Genomic DNA, 16923 nt, shown 5'->3' with positions numbered 1-16923 from the left:
ACTAAGATACAATGATTGTAGTAACTCTGGTATTGTAATGCATGTTGTGATGAGATGTATATGATTATATGCTTTCTGCTGCTTAGGCTTCTGTTATATATTCTAATATATTTCTAGTACTCACGGGTCCAGGTGGATGGTGACCTGCCGGGCTGGAATGTATGATGTTGATTTTATTATAAAAAAAATATATATGTGGAAAAATGAGCAAGTCGTGATACCAACGGTTCAAGTATTCCAGCAGTAAGACATAAAAAAATCAAATGTGCCCCAAGGTACATTGTTGGAAATTTTCTTTCTGCAAAATCCTTCAATCGAAATAGCCTCCTTCTTTTGAAAATGTTGATCTTATTGGACAAAAAACGAGCTGATTTTTCCTTATTGATTAATTGGCCAAACCAACTTTCATACAAATTCAACATCTTCAAAAGCATCTTCAAATATCTCTTTTCTCCGTTAGCAAAAATAAGTAAGTCGTGTATAATAAATAAGAGATTAAAGGAGCTCCCCTCGAAAGATAAAAATTTACAATCCTGCCTTTCTCAATTTTTTTTTAATAATCTAGAACGAATCTCTTCCATCAAAATAAATAAATACAAAGATAGTGGATCATCATGATAAAAAACCATTAGGTCTTAACACATGCTGTTATGAAGTTACAAACTTAACTAGAAAGTCAAAACGCTCCAAATAAAAAAAATATTTTTAAACAGCAATATTTTTTGTGAAATGTCGAAAATACTTTATGCCACTAAGGCATCATTGGCATTAATAAGAATGATTTATTACTATCTGTAATGAATATGGGTGTACTTGATTCGGTACGATTCGATTATGGGCAAAATCAAAAATCGAACCGAAAATTGAGATTTTAAAATCCTAGAACCAAAACCAAAACCGAACCAAACGTGTTATCTCATGGAATACCGAATATACAATTTCAATTTTTTCGATTTTTAACCGATTTTTAAAATACTTGACATTTATTTAGGGAGTACGGGTGCTGGGTACGCAGATGCGAGAGATGGAGAGACGGAGAGTCCAAGAGAGATTGAGAACCTGAGAGACGAAGAGTCTGAGAGTGAGAGTCAAGAGACGAAGAGTTCAAGAGAGACTAAGAGCGTGGGAGAGGCAGAGTCAACAACGATGAGAGACCTAGATCAGATCTGAGAGTCTAATATGAGGGAAAGGCAAAGACTCAACGTGGTCATGGTCCTCGTGGAGTCGACGACTCGCAGCAGCAATGCAAAGATGCGAAGAGAAATCAAGTGAAAGTGAGTGAAACCCTAGTCCCCCACTCGGCCACTCAGCCCACTCCCAAACCCATATATATATATATATAAAAAATAATTTATATATTTATTTTTTATTTAAATCAAATTTTCAATTTTTTTCATTTCGATTATATTTTGAAATCGAAACCAAAACCAAAACCAAAATTTTATGTTTTTGGCAACTGAAACCGAAACCAAAAATAAAAAATCGAACCACTAGTGATTTCGACTTGATTTTCAATTTTTCAATAATTTTTGTACACCCCTAATAGCGGAAATGATTATAATTTTGCCTTAATTCCAATTTCAAACAATCAAAACCTCCATTAAATATGAAGGACTTTATTATTTTAATATACAACACTTTAAAAAAAACAAAAAGAAAGCAAAAATAATATCAAACCAACCTCAATTTTTTTCATGCCTTAAATAACATATTCATTAAAGTGTATAAACACAAAGTATAAAAACATATTTAACCATACTTGACATGAAAAGACATTTGTCTTCATTTCTACACTCGTAATCGACAATCCATTACATTCTTTGTTTCACCTTTGATTTATTCAAGCAAGATTGTCCGTTTTAAGAAGAAAAATGAAGGTACAAAAACCTTTTTTTATATAAAAAATTAACCTGGTCACATGTAACTGGCAAGTATGAAGATGCATTTTTGTGCTCTTAGAAGACATGCTACCTACAACCCCTAATTGTTTCCTAATACCAATTCAGAAACCACAGAAGAGCAAAATACAAATATTTACATAGGCATAACAGGAACAACAGGGTTATACACTTACTGCGGCAGAAATAAATTCAACACAGCAATTAAAAAGAGTAGCATAATGCAGGCCTGTCTTGAAATTTTGAGAAATTACAGCTTGCACAACAGCTCATCAGAAAATATAGTCCAGCTGCTGGAGCGGAAAACGTGCTACTTTGACCTCGAATGGTTCTCCTTCTGGGTTGTCGAATCTTTAAGAATAAGAAGGAAAAAACAAGTTCTAGTAAGTAAAAACAAGCTACCAAAACTGGATTTCTGACAAATGGTAGAGACATGGTCTAATTCTATGACTCTGTTCGCACAAAGACAAAATTTTTAAATTTTAAGCGTCTAAAGAAATTGCAAGGTGAGCCATATAGTCAGAGTAAAGATTGTTAGGGCAATGCCAGCATGCGAATATGCACCAGAGAGAAGGAACAGTGCTGCAACACTTTATGTTGTCATATTATTTCCCTAAACAGAAATTTATATTTGCTATGTATGGTACATCAGCTTCTTTTATAGCACAATATTGCATTGGGGGTGTCTTGAGTTTTGACCTGGGTGGAACTATCAGAATCCAGTAATCCATTGTTGGATTAAATCAAAATCAAATCATGTCCATCAATCCTCTTCTTTAGCCATCCATTTTTTCTTTTCTTTTTTCATTTTTCTTGTGATTTAACTTGATGATCAAACGTTCAAATCACAGAGTCTCTCCAAGGTATGGAGGTAAAACTATGCACATCTAGCCTGACCCCTGATGGCATGGGAGCCTTGTGCACCACATGTCCTGTCACTTTTTTTGTACAAATGCCTGGGAGCATGAGTCCCGTGTCTCAAAAGCACCAGTGAACAACAGGAATGACAGTATGTTATATTAACGATTGCCAAGAAGTAAGATTGTGAATATAAAAAAGGCAACAATGATAATCTGCTCCAGTTGTCGCATTAATATTTTGGAAATATTTTCAATTTAATTCATGCGTGTGTGCATATAGGTGTAGGACCTATAATTCATTAATTGAGACATCAAGTTAGTGCCACTAAAACCACCGGATACAACCTACAGAGTTTTTGAGTTGTACCTGCCAGGGACAAATCTGAAGGAGCCTTCAATGGAACCTTGAGAAGATTGTAAAGGTGTGCCACTCTCATAAACAAATTCTTTCTTGCCTGCATGTAAGAGTGCATAGTGCACATACACGAGCACCACAAAAAAATATGTAGACATTTTAAAAATTCCTTAAACAATGCAAGGGGTACTTGAGCAACTGGGGTGATCCACCATCAGAATACAAGGGAACCACGAGATTTGAAAATGAAAACAAAGGATTGTATCATGTATATTTTAATATCCAAAAATGCATTTAGTTATCTATTTCCGAAATTGTCCCCAGAAATAAAAACAAGGAAACTGGTTAAGATTAACAAACTAATAGTAAAAAGTATTATTATCATTACTAGTATTATTAATATCCTTATCACTGTTGTTACTAAAAATGGGTTATAACCCGTATCCTTTGTCTTCATCACATCCAGAAAACATATACAGAAACATGGGAAACGCTTTAAAATTGTTTCCTAAAATCTTGTATTTTTGGGGGTGTTTTAAGACGCATTTCCAAAAACAACATAATGGTTAACCAAGTGCAAATTTTGGGTATTTTTGTTGAATCCCACAATTCTGGATGCAGCTGTATTTGAAATCTTAAGATTATCTTCAATCCTTGTTTGATAGAAGATAGAAGAGGTATACAGTGGGTAAAAGAAATTGTTCTGTGCTCATGATCGCTGCCAGATTCCCGTCAATGCATCCTATTGAGGCAGCTAACCAAGGAATCTATTAGCCATGTTTCATTGAGCCAAGTAGGTACACACCCAAAACTGAGTCAAAGAATTCACCACCATCATTGATCCAGTGCCTCCACACAAGTGGTTATCATAATTACGGGCATCTGACACCGTAGCCACATTGTTAGGAAAAATTTACGCATTATAATATTGAAGAAAATTTCAATAACCTGAAAATGGGGATATATAATATTTAGCTTTGGATGCCACAAGCAATAATACAAGAACAACAAACCAACCCTTAAGTCCCACTGGGTCAGTTGCATGAATCATTTTCCGACAATTTACACAATCATGAGCAATTTCCTCTTGTTCTAAGTTATTTTAGGTCTAGCCTTGCCCTTTCTACTGCCACTAAGAGTACGTAGCTCACTCCTCCTCACTAGTGCATTATTTAGCCTACATTGCCTATGCATGAATCATCTAAGCTGCTCCTCATCTTAATTGTCCTATGTCTAACTTACCGCAAATATTTTCATTCCTTAGTTTATCTTTCAGTATTGTACCACTCATCCACCTTAGCATTTCCATTTTAGCAACTTTTACATTTTGAATATGTTTCTTTCTTAGTTGCCCGACATTTAGATCCATAAAGCATAGTTAGTCTTATAGTTGTCCTATAAAACTTTTCTTTTAATTTACGAGTATTCTATAATCACACAACACACCCCAAACACTTTTCCGTTTACCCTCCTTCAACTCAATGCAGAACATCTTCCTCAATTTCTCCTTTAATTTGCATAATAAATCCAAGACATCAAAATCTAGTAGTGCTATTAATTTTTTGACATCAAGTTCAATCTTTTGTCTAGTAGTCCTACTACTAAAATTACATTTCATATATTGTGTCTTATTTGAAAGAGAGACTTGGCGCAATGGTAAAGTTGTGTCCATGTGTCTTGAAGATCATGGGTTTGAGGAGAGGAAACAGCCTCTTGCAAAAATACAAGAGAAGGTTGTGTACTATAGACCCATCATTATGATCTGCCCCTTTCCCAAACCCCTCATATGTAGGAGCTTCATGCACCAAGCTGTCTGATGTAGGACAGGAAAGGGTGGCCTAGTCCTACGGTTCAACCCTCACAAGCATATACACTCAATACACTTTAAATTAAGAATTTACTTATCTGAATATAAACACAATAAACCAGAGGGACATTTCACATGTTTTGGGATTTTGAAAGGGTGTATGATGCTGTTCTGAAATAAGTCTCAATTGGTTCTTTCACAAAGAAAATAAGTTGAAATTGCAGTAAAGAATCTAAAGATGTTATTTCAATATTTCAAGAAATAAATTCTATATTTAGCACAACAATATTCCACAATTGATTCAGACTAGCAAGCAGTAATATTGAAAGTCTAAGGATTCAAATATGCTATTCAAGTTTTGGAATTTCAGAATTTCAGCCAAAGGGTTTATCAAATATGAATGTGCAGAATTTGAAACTAAGGTAATAGCAGGGGCTGTAAGATATAACAGGGGTTCAAACAGAAACTGAAGTTACCACGAGAATCCATGGATGCTTGACGTTGTTTAACACGCAGTGGGATAACACCTAGAGTCCTTTGTGCAAGCTTTTGAGATACCAATTCAACGCAACAATGCAAAGTATTGATGGTGTCCGTGTAGTGATATGAAAGTGCTAGCCGTATGGATGTAACTTTGGTGGTGGCCGTGAGAGTAAGGGAGGGAGGATATGGAGATGGAGTTGCTGGATAGATAGTCATCTCTCACCATCTGATCTCCAGAGAGAACGACGTAGCCTCACACTACACAATAACAAGGATTGGTTAAAGCTAACAAGCTTCAACAAAGGAATTTTCTTTCAATATTTCAACATTCAAACTTAGCTTTTGTTCTCACAATGAAGGGATATATATAGCTAACATGGGGGGACAAAGCATTAACAAGCTTAGCTAGCATGGGGGGGCAAGGACATTAAACAACTAACAATTCCCACACAAGCATCGGAGACAAAGAAAACAAATAGAAAGACTTACAAGACACATTCAACACTAAGCAAAACTTACTAAGAACAATTTTCTAGGAGCAAACACATGCAAGCAAGTTGTCTTGCATGTTTACAAAATTAAATACAAAACAAAAGTCAAATGGAGGCCCAATTCCGTGTGGGGCCCAATGGAGCCGTGTATGGCCTACAAGACTATGTGGGGCCCACATGGGTCTTGAACTCAAACTTGCCTCTGCATCTCTACTAGAGTCTTTCTCACAGTGAAAAGTCTTCAAGGACCTACAAAATAATCATGAACTGATGTGGACATCTGGAGGTCGTCTATGTGTTAGCATATCAGCAAAGTAGTGGACATCAAGAGGTCGTCTACGTGTCACAACATTAGAAAAATAGATAGGTAGGGCACGCTAATTCCCATCACTGCCCTTTATACCGTGTCTTATTTGTACTTACCCTAAAACCTCTAGATTCTAAAACTTCTCTCCATAATTCTAACTTGATTCCACTCTACCCTTAATTTCATCAATCAAGACACTCATTTTGGATACTCCAAGTAAGTTCATCCATCACTAATTCAAAAAATAAAGGCCCAAATCCTTGATGTAAACATATTGTTTTTCAAATTTCCCATATTGCCCCCCTCTAATCCTAACCCTAGTTATTACACTATCATACATAATCTCAACGATATCAATATAATTACTACATACTCCCCTTTTCTACGAACTTGCCTAGGAAATCCATCATAAGCTTTCTCTAAGTCAATGAAAACCATACACAAGTCCTTCTCCTTTTCCCCAAACTTTTTCATTAATCTTCTTAAAAGATATATAGCTTTTGGAGTTGACCTCCAAGGCATAAAACCAAATTGATTTTTTGAGACCCTCATTTCCAACCTTAGTCTTTGTTCAATTACCCTCTCACACAATTTCATTGTAAGACTCATAAGTTTAATTCCACAATAGTTATTACAATTTTAAATATCTTCTTTATTTTTCTATATAGATATTAAAGTGTTTTTTCTCCACACATCTAGCATTTTCTTAGTTTTTATAGTTGTGTTAAATAAATTAGTAAACCATATAGTTCCTTTATCACCTAGGCACTTCTAAACTTGAATTGGAATGTCATTTGGTCCAGCTTTTTAACAAAATATAATGCTGTTAGTAACAGTAACAATGACTACAGCAACAAGAATGGCATATGTGATAATGACAAGGTAATGATGATTACGGGTGAAAAATATACTCTTGGTCACTGCTAACTAACAAGCCTGCTAAAGTTGAGATATCTCATAATCCACAATTTTTTTTACTAATTTATTCTTTAAGTTAGCGTTTACTAAATCACTAGTATATTGTCAGGCTATCAGTGTGGGATCATGAAGCACATGCAAGGAGGGAATAAACCTTAGAGAAGATATGACATGACAAGGACACAATAGGAAAGAAAACATATGCATTTTAATTAAGAACACATATCAAGGACAACGGGAAAAATAAAAATATATATGCATATAATATATATATGCTTATATATATTAAAGAAATCCATTAACACTCATTACTATAGATACTCAGAGGGCTAGAGAAAACATCACTCTAAAACTCAGAGTAGACACTTCAAATAGAAATTTTATTCTGACCAACATGATCATGATCTTCACTGACATGTATTAGTTCTGCACTAATGCAATTATGCCAATTCACTACACAGATAAGGACCACCATGCCTTAAATATTTCTCTTTGACAAAGCCTCCAAAAAGATGAAACTGCTCATAAAAAAATTATGGTCCTTTATGAAATTTCTCAAAAGAAAGAGAAACAAGAATTCTTCCTCACGCAAAGCTAGATTACATGTTTAACAGACAACTTGCTACATAAAGCTATCCATAGAAAGAAACAAATAACCGAATTAAAGTCTACCTTTCCTATCACGGCTTGTTCATTAATATCATGTACTAGAGTTTCAGTAGCACAGATAATCCAATGCCTCAAATACAATTGGCAAGTGTTGAAGGACATTCCATTGATTATACATTTCTCAGGTAGGAGGCACATGCGGACTGAATAAGCAAATACACACTTCTCAAATTCATCTTGAAGGTCACTTAACTCTGGAAAAAACACAGCAGAAGCACGTACCTGGATGAAAGGATCATTTATTAGATTTCATTTAGCAGCAACAAAGATGAGAATCATTATATAATAAACACATACAAATATCAATGACAACCCTACAATACCTTAACCATAATCATATTATTAGTTCACTAACAAAATACATTGACCTCTGTAAGGTTTCCAAAAAAGACCTAGAACATACATTCAAATAATAACAATAGCCTCTGTTGACTTTAAAAATAATGACACTTACATATATCCCCCCCATTACATAACCATCTCCCACAAAAATAAAAAATAAAAAACAAAAGTCAGTTGAAATGCTGCCCTGTTTTGGAACTAACATCTGAATTGTGAAAGGTTATGGAGAAATGAACCTAATAGCAAATACTCGGTACATCTTTCTACATATTCTTCCCCAAGTTTGCATTTTCTGACTAGCTTTGGATGGGTTTTTCTCTTTTTTATAGCAAAATAAAATTTATTAAGAGAGAGCTAAAGACTGCAAGGTAAAAGACGTGGACTCATATAAATATATACAAAGGAAAATAAATAAATAAAATTAACAGGACTTATTCAAAATAACCCTTCTCCAAACCCTTCCCATCATAATAGATGGAGCACTTCAAATCATCTAACTTCCATTGGCCCTTTTCCTTCTTTCTTCTTCCACCATCCAACCCAATTTCCTTTCCACGTGAGTGTCAAGTGCAAACCCATCTCATCCATGAGAGATTGAGCTGATAATACTTTTCATCAACTTTCTTTTTTGGAGATATGGAAGTCAGTAAAATATACTCTCTTTTGGGTCAACCTGCTGCTGCCCCATGACGTGACGATTTTCATGCCTAAATTAACCCTTTCCTCTTCAAATAACCTAGCTCCTGTTGGATCAACTTCAAGAGTCTCTAACATATGAAAACATTTTTCTCAACAAGAACCAGACTGCCCCTTTACAGAGCACAAATTCATCCAAAACAAACATTTATCACACCTACATATTCATTAATGCTGGTGTTCTCCTTAAAATTCACCCAGAATCAGTATATGAAATTTTTCAACATTTAGACTTCTTTTGCTACCATTAAGGAGTTTGAATTCACCATTAAGAGTAAGACAAATATATTGCAATGTTATAAAAGCTCAACTAATGAATGGATTATAAGTGTCATTATATTTAAATGTCAAGGGAGGTCAGTTTTATTTTTTGAAAATCAAGGTAGATTATTGCCTTTTTAGCAAATTTCGGGGAGAACTAGCGTATTTCATTTCATGGATTCATTTTGAAGTGTTAGTCTATCTCAGACGTACTGCAGCTGATTCCCTGATCTTGCACACTGGCTGTGACTTCAGTGCGAAACACTGAAACTGTTAATTTCACTAAATCGACATCATCTTTTCATTACTTTATTTCTTAATTTGTATTCTCAGCCCAGTCCCTTTAGTCTCACCCAACCTCTAATTTCCTAAGTACAAAAACTTCAACACATTGTAAGGTTTATATTTCAGAAGTCACTAATTTACTCCCAAAAAAAAGAGACTGTTACAGTCCAAAAACAAAATAAAAAACCAAAAAGCCCACACCCCCCCTGCCCCCACCCAAAGAAGGGAAGAAAGCATTGGATTTGTCTTCACAAGAATTCAATCTTTTAGCAGGGTAGTCACACCCATGTGCCGAAAAATAACCCCTAACCAGCATTTAAGCAAAATATAGTTATTCCCATGAGGAGCTAATCCCTTAATCCACCCCCCACTCCTACCAAATATACACACATGCACGCGTGCACACACATATATGCAAGTATGCAACTATGAAATGTGTGTGTGTGTGTGTGTGTGTACTAAAGAGATATGGCAGTCTTCCAGATACCTGAACACCATGAGTTACTGTAGTTGAACAGAGCGGAAACACTTCTGGGAACAAATTGATACTTCTGGTTTCTTTTTCTTCACGGAGTTTAACAATGCCATTTTGTAAGCGATGCCCATGTTCTTCCAGCCACAAAAGCATTGCATCTTGTTGTTGATGACCACTAAAATCATGAACTGAACCTATCAATGCACTTGGGACACACGGAATCATTTCTCCATATGTTAAAAGATTCCTGGTACCAACATAAAGTTGACCACTGGTACAGTTGAGGAAGAAGAACTTGCCAATCTTTGTGGAGGAAGAAGCAGCCACAAGAATATACTTAGATCTGCATGAATTCATGAAACATTTTGTTTCATGCTCAACCTCATCCAAGGGTAACAAGTAGACATTCACTAAGTGTTCAAAAAAAAAATATCCCCCTATTAGGCCCAATGAATGGCCAAGCATACTTTCTTCCTCATTTAGGCTTTGACCATCAAAAAATCGATAAAGGAGGCTTGTAGAAAGGGGCAATTTTACTTCCAAACTATTCTCAAACTCATTGATTTCGGCTTCTGATGCACCCTTCCGCAGTGTAGCTCCAGCCTACGGGAAGTTTGTGGCCAACCAGTTTTTCAGTGTATCCCAACATCTTTTTACTTGTATAACAAGGGGCCAAGGATATCCACCAAAAGCTTGTCGCCATATTTGATAAGTTTCCTAGAGAGAGAGAGAGAGAATTAGTAGGCTGTAACCACATATAGACTACACAAGATTGAGGCCAGTCAAACACAAGTCAGTACAAAATTCAAGACCCTAAATTTGTAACCAACCCAGACTATTGTAACCACCAAACTTAAAATGGCCTTAACATATTTGGGCTCAGACTCAATTTTGTAACATTCTAAGCTCCCTGTCAAATAAAAAAAAACAATAAGGACTTCATTAAGAAAGAATAAGTATAAACAAGAGGATAAGGTATCTTCTTAGAAGAAAATAAATCTAAACAAAAGAAAATGCAAAATCTAATATAGGAAAAAGGAAAGCCTTTCTTCATCGAAGAATAATTTTATTAATATTTATCATACTAGTAACTAAAAATATTAGTTCATTAAATACTAGCACAATATTAGTTCATTAAAATTGAGCACAAACCCAAAGTACTCAAAGAAAGGCATACACTCTCACATTAACAATCTGTTAACCAAAGTCAGCATGCTCCAATTTCAAAAGTATCAAGTAAATTAGCAAAGCTAAAATTTGAAGTCCATAGGCTCCATACACCAAATTCATACTAGAAAACCATACAGTCATACCTTCTAACATGAACAGTTGACAAAGCTAAAACATAAATATATCACCTTACTGCTAGAAAGTCACTACTTCTTAATTAACAATATGCTAGACGAAGCTGAGATGCTCCAATTACTACAATATCAAATAACTTAACCAAACCAAAAAACATAGGGTAATTCCCTGCAATGGGGTCTATTTTAATCATATACGAGCTATTGTCCAAAGCTGAGTCTGATTATATAAAAAAGGGTTTGGAATGTAAAATGGGTAAAACAAGTATATAATTTGGGTAATTTCTCTTTTATTAATTAAAAAATCAATTTCAAATTACTAATTTCAAAAAATAAAGTTGGCTCATGCCCTTATTATTTGGTTTTAATTTTATAAAACCAGTACATTGAGCACAGGTTGAATAGTTGATCACCAAAATTGCATGTGCTTAATCGCGTGTCTTATGTTCAATTTAAGATGAATGGTGATGTTTTATTTAACTTGGGCATGAAATTGATAAATTATATATATATATATATTTATATTTATGTTTTTAATGTATATAATTGTGTATTGTTTATTTAGCCATAGTGGAAACATGTCATATTCCCATCACAGAAGCAAACAGAAGTGGTACTACATCAAAATCAACACTCCCCCTCCCTTCCCCCCATCCCAAAAAAAAAAAATAGAAACAATTGACTGTGTGGGAGCATTTTTCAAGAATAGAAATTGAAAAGAATGGAAGACTAAAATAACAAAACGTACTTAATATAATGCAGCTTAGAGTACAACTGCACTATGGAAAGAAGGTGCATATGAAGTAAGCAAAAGGTTCTAAATATTCAAGAGACTAACAGGTCACAGTGTATATAAAAAGCGCATAAGCCACTATACCCATGTGCCTACAAAGGTTTGTTTTTATCAAATAATCAATTTTTTTTTGCTTCTAATGGCTTTTTAAATTTAAAGCATGCATAATGACCGTCGACACTTGACAATGGATTCATATGCTTGGTTTAAATTAAAAATTTAAACAAAAATGTTATGCACATTGAAGTTTTGTTTGAGAACTGAGTAATTTATATCTTTTTTTTTTAATTATCTCGCAAGAAATGTTTTTCAAAGAAAAATGAAAAGTAAAGAAATTATAGGTTCTCTATTGTGGAACCCCACCCCTGGAGCCCATTTCATGGGAAAAAAGAGGTGTTTGAGTTTTACCTATGAAAATATGATTTCTTTTTTTTTTAAATTCTTATTGTTTTGTCTTGTAAAAATGCGATTTTTGAGAAATTAAGTTATGTGTTCAGGATTCTTTCTAAACCTTAGTTGAGATGAGTCATTGTCCCCAAATTGCTCAAATCAAGAGGTAGGAACCTTTTCTTCACCCCTCTAGCTCAGTCAACCTTGAACAAAAAGAACTCTTCTTGAATCTGATGGACGACTATTCCTTGATTATTCATTATAATAATAGGAACTATATGGTGTAGGAATCATCACCACGAAAGAAATTATCTTGAATAGTAAGAATAAATGACATTTTGAAGGTTTCCTTAATGGTCTTTTTAGGGGGGGGGGGGGGGGGGTGGACTAAAGGTTTGACTCCAAGGTTTGCAAAGGCATTCTATGAAAGACTAAAAAAGGTTAATACATCCCAGTAGAGATGCATTAAGCATCTCAATAGCATTCTTGAAAGACTAAAAATTCAGGAATAAGTTACGGATTGAGAAGTTTAATACATCCCAGTAGAGATGCATTAAGCACCTCAATCAGCCTTTGCAGCATTTTTTTTGGTAAAATCGTGATAAGGTTACTTTTTAATCTACCTAAATGCATCAAATTAACCCTAAATCCAGTAAACACCACAGAGAAAAATCAAATGGAAAACAACCAAATGAATAAAAGAAAAACTAATTATTTCATTAGTATAGACCATGATACAACCCCCATGTCCCTATGGAACATGTTGGTTAAGCTAAGATTGCTTTGGGAGTGAAGAAATAAAATATAAATAACAGTTCCAATCTTTATATTTCAGCCTAGTGTCATATCCCAAGCTGCCCACTTATTCCATGATGGGATATGGGGCTAAATCTATGGTACTTCAAACTTCAAACTCCCATAGGGGAGGAGACCGGGAACTATTGATGTATGAACAGGCACATGCTTCACTTCATGTTTTTGCACTTTAACCAAAAATGAAGATTCCAACACCATCAATTAAAAGAAGTACAACCCAATTCAGCCTGGAATTAATATAACAAGTTACCAACCTAGAAGCAACTCCAGGGTAAAAAAAGGTAAAAGACTATAGGCTATAATAAAAATCAAAGGAACTGATTTCCTAAATTTAGCTTGAAAATATCGGTGATAACCAATGGCTCAGTGAAATCAGTCAAGACTAAAAGATCGCAAAAGGCATCTCCAGCATTAGATTGAAATATTGTATCTTGGAATGTCTGCTAACTTATCAAAAATTGGACTCCATCAAGCCCAGTCAAATTGGTCAAAATTAAAATCATATGGATGGCCTAAATATCTCCAAAAATGCTCTTAGTTTGACTGCACTGACCAGGGCCCTTTTGCTGTTTGAAGAGACCCAAATTTGATTGCCACACATTGTATAATGTGAATTTCAGACCTAACAGGGGAGGTCCCTCTTGTGATCTAATGAGGCCATTAGTTTCAATCATGAAATATGAACCATTCTCCATCCCTCCCTCTCTCTCTCTCTCTCACACACACACACATACATGATGGTGGTAAGATCAGTTTACACCCAGCATAAAACTGATTGTGTTCACGCCTTGCAATAATTTTGCATGGTCCACATTTTGGTAACCAATCACAAGATCATATTATCATATAATTGTTGTCATGCGTGCCGATTTTCTTGGCAATCAAAGGTCAGACGCTGCCTCATCCAATTAGTGTTTCAATTAATATTTTACTTATAGTAAAATGTGGTTTTTTAGATGGAATGACTGTCTCTGATTGACTTAATGTTTAGAGATCATGGTGAGAATAGTTAGTGGATCTAACTGAAAGATCGTGCTTCTCAAAGCTTGGAAAGTACAAAATTTATTCAAACGAGAAAACAAAGTAAGTTTCAACACTAAGCGGTAAAAAATGGATACTGCCTCTATGCATGCGAATGTTTGTGAGTAAGGAAGAGCAATACTAATTGAATAATGTGGAAGAGCCGAGCCGAGTATAGGGTGTGCGAGGGATCAAACAAAAGCATAACTGCAACTCAAGCAACCGAACAAAAGGGACCTAAACAACTAGAAGTGGCACTAATCAATCCGCACAAAATTCCTCGTTTTTGCGCAGCACGTTTATTACTGAGACTGTGCAAGCAATACGAAGCATAAACGCTCATAAGGCTTTGGGGTTGGGCTGCAAATTTACAATGCGAGAAAACACCTAAAGATTCAGAGAATGTGCGAGTGGCGTTGGAGAGAAGTTTACCTTGAAAGAAGTGGCGGGGTTGCCGAGAAGATCGAGAGGTGTTTACCTTGAAAGAAGTGGCGGGGTTGCCGAGAGGATCGAGAGGTGCGATCAGGTCGAGATCGTCGAAGCAGAACTTGGACCAGAGGGTCCGACGCCCAAACCCTAAAGCCGTGGCTGACGCAGCAGACGGCGGCCACCTCTCCCAGGCTCAGCTTCTACAAGATGATGTGAATTGCAAGACTTCCTACACATTCCAGTCCCATCTCTCTCCCTCAGTCCCCCCCTCTCTGAGCTGAGGTGAACGACAAGTGCAGATGGCCTCTTCGTGAATGCTCTCAAGTTAAGCAGTTACTAAGTAAGATTAATTTATACTTAAATAAAAACTCATTTAATCAACATGTTTCAATAAAGTCTTAATATTATTCGGTGAATTTCGACCTATTTCCATTGATTTGATTCAATTAATATCTTAAATTTGATTGGTTCGATTTTAAATTTTAATAACTTTGATGCTTATGTTATTGGTTCAAATGAAACACATATTTATTTAGTCATCAAATCTACCTTATAACCCCCCTTAACATTTCAATCCACCAATCATTGCCCTTGATAGAAATCCTAATTTCTAACCCTAACGCAATAAATAATCCAGTTCATTGATGAATGCAATGTGCTTTACCTCCACTATTCTTGTTCTCTCTTTTAATCCTTCTTTTGCAATTATAGTAACACCTAATGCTAGTTCCCCTTAATGGCTCTGCCAGATTACCCCTATTCTTCGATCCATATATGCATTTCAGAATCACCAAAGTCTTTATCACTAGTTATGTTATAGATTTTCCATTGTGATTTTTGTCCCCAATTGCCAAGCTCATTAGTGCTAAATTGTATGGGTCGATGATTCAGAGAGTTGGGAGGGACTTTATTCTTCATCAAGCACGAACCTTGTAATTGTCTATAATTTTACTACTCATTGTAGATGTATAATTTTCCTACATGCATACTTTTTTCACTCAAAACTGCTTTAGAGAAACTGTCTTTAGCTTCCTCATGCATCTCTTGTTTGTTGTAGGTTATCCAATATGTAGCAAGATGTTTCCTACGAGTATGCTGATAGACACCTTATGTGGGATGAGAGATTGAACCCCAACAGCAAACAAGTAGTTAGAAGAAGATCTATACAAGTTGTAATATAAATCAATCCAATTTTTTGGCTTGCAGTCACATAATGTCCCATACTCCTCAAGCAACACACTCGCCTTGTTACTATGGTCATTTGATGATGATTGCTTGTGGAGAGACTCAATTGAGTGTCCATCTAGTAGAATAAGCGACCTCAAAATCTATTATATTCAAGTGTCTATCTCTCACAATGTTAGGCATCTCAAAGTGTTCCACCACATGCTTGAAAAATAGTTTTGTATCCATTTATGTAGGACAAGCAATGGACACTACATACTTAGAGAAATGATATACCACCACAAAAATTGACCATGCAACCTCCACCATTAGTAACCTATCTTCTAAATCCATGCAAAAGTTCCTTGAAGGCTTATTTGGAACATTGCTTCCTTTTGCCTCTCTAACTCATCTTGTCAACATACAATACAAGTCTTAACATTAGCTTCGATGTCCTCTTCTATCTTGGTTAAAAAAATAAAAATAAATTGATCGAGCTAACAAGGTGAGTGTCTTCTCTTGCGTGTTATAACCGGCCATTATACATCATGCACTTCCCTCAACAATTCATTATGAAACCCTCTAGTAAAAAGAACGTAGACTCTACTTGCTCTAATGTACATCCATCATTCAACCAATTCTAATTTACATTATCTTTCCCTCATCAACTGTTGGAGTTTAATGAAAGCATTAGTTTTGGCAACATTATGAATTCGATTAAAAAAATTGCATTATAGTAAGGGTCACAACATAGCTCACTTTTTCCACTAAGTGCACAATCCATTTGACTATGAGTTCTTAGTTCGTATACCAACTCAAAGTTGAATTTTACCAGAAACTCTTGCCATTGAGTTTGTTTTGGTGAGAGTTTTCATTTAGGACTTGATATAAGTATTTGCTACATTGTTAGTCACTACTATAAATCGAGTGCCCAACCTATAAAGTTTCCAAGTCTTCAAATAATGCACCACAACAATTATTTTCTTCGTATGAATATGATGCCAAGCCTCAACATCCTTCAATTTTATGCTTTTATAAGCTACAAGATTTACTTCCCACACAAGGACTCCATTGATAACCATATTAGAAACATCATTATGCACTCACATTAGCAATTGCAACACTAGCTCTGAAGATACAATCACCTTAGCTCAACTAAA

At 35.3% G+C, this 16923-nt stretch overlaps 1 pseudogene; it reads right to left on the bottom strand.

Annotated features, from left to right (window-relative positions):
* Positions 1–1857: 1857 nt before the first annotated feature.
* On the bottom strand, positions 1858–14903 carry LOC131150964 (F-box protein SKIP16-like; annotated as a pseudogene).
* Between the last annotated feature and the right edge of the window lie 2020 nt (positions 14904–16923).

This window comes from Malania oleifera, chromosome 3, assembly GCF_029873635.1.
Source record: "Malania oleifera isolate guangnan ecotype guangnan chromosome 3, ASM2987363v1, whole genome shotgun sequence".
NCBI lineage: Eukaryota > Viridiplantae > Streptophyta > Magnoliopsida > Santalales > Ximeniaceae > Malania > Malania oleifera.
Note: the sequence above shows the minus strand (reverse complement) of the source record. Positions and strands in the feature narration are given on the sequence as shown.